Raw genomic sequence first — 1,094 nt, forward strand, 5'->3', positions numbered from 1 at the left:
AAATGGCAAAATAGCAAAAAGACAATACAGTCAATTTCACTCAGCAGTTTTAGTAAAAATTTATGTAAGATATTTCAACGTGTCTGAGACGCTCTAGAAAACTGTGGGGTACCAAACTGACTGCCGTCCGCCATACAGCCTGACAACCAGGAGTGATGGTCTGGGATGCTATTTCGCTACATAGCAGGACCCTTTTGATTGTCATCCGCAGCACCCTTACAGCATAGCGGCGCGTCGTCATTACTGTACGCCCCGTTTTGTTGCCCTTCATGTCAAGCCATCCTGGGCTTACGCTTAAACAAGATAATGCTTGTCCGCACACGACGAGATTTTTACAGCTTGTGGTGGTGGTGGTTAGTGTTTAACGTCCCGTCGACAACGAGGTCATTAGAGACGGAGCGCAAGCTCGGCTTAGGGAAGGATTGGGAAGGAAATCGGCCGTGCCCTTTCAAAGGAACCATCTCGGCATTCGCCTGAAACGATTTAGGGAAATCACGGAAAACGTAAATCAGGATGGCCGGAGACGGGATTGAACCGTCGTCCTCCCGAATGCGAGTCCAGTGTGCTAACCACTGCGCCACCTCGCTCGGTTTTTACAGCTTGTCTTCGTGCTTACCTACCCTACCTTGGCAAGCAATGTCACTGATTCTCTATTCCGAAGTCTGATTGACCGACGTTTCTGTTTCACAAGTTTGGCAAGTAAGCAGAAACGGAAAGGGTTTAAATGGAAAACTTCCTTACGAGACTCTAATAGTTTCCACAAAAACATGGAAACATATACACATTTGAAACAGTTGTCTTAAGCCCCATTTGATGCGCCAGAAGTTAACATATGTCGTAGTTCCATATACAAAAATCTTATCTGACGCTATGTCTGTCATGTAGGAAGTGAGGTTCTATCCTAGTAGCGTAAGCCTTTCTTGCTGCGTATAACGACGGAGCCCACATGGGAGCTCTGCTTGGCGGCATTTACACCGCAGTATTTACACTCTGGCCACATCGCTTCCCGAATTCTTCTAGGAACGTACGTTCTCGGAACCACACCGTGATGCAGAATGGTACGTGTTCCTATCGACGAGCAGTGTTCAAGTATT

The sequence above is a fragment of the Schistocerca serialis genome, chromosome 2, assembly GCF_023864345.2.
Source record: "Schistocerca serialis cubense isolate TAMUIC-IGC-003099 chromosome 2, iqSchSeri2.2, whole genome shotgun sequence".
Lineage (NCBI taxonomy): Eukaryota > Metazoa > Arthropoda > Insecta > Orthoptera > Acrididae > Schistocerca > Schistocerca serialis.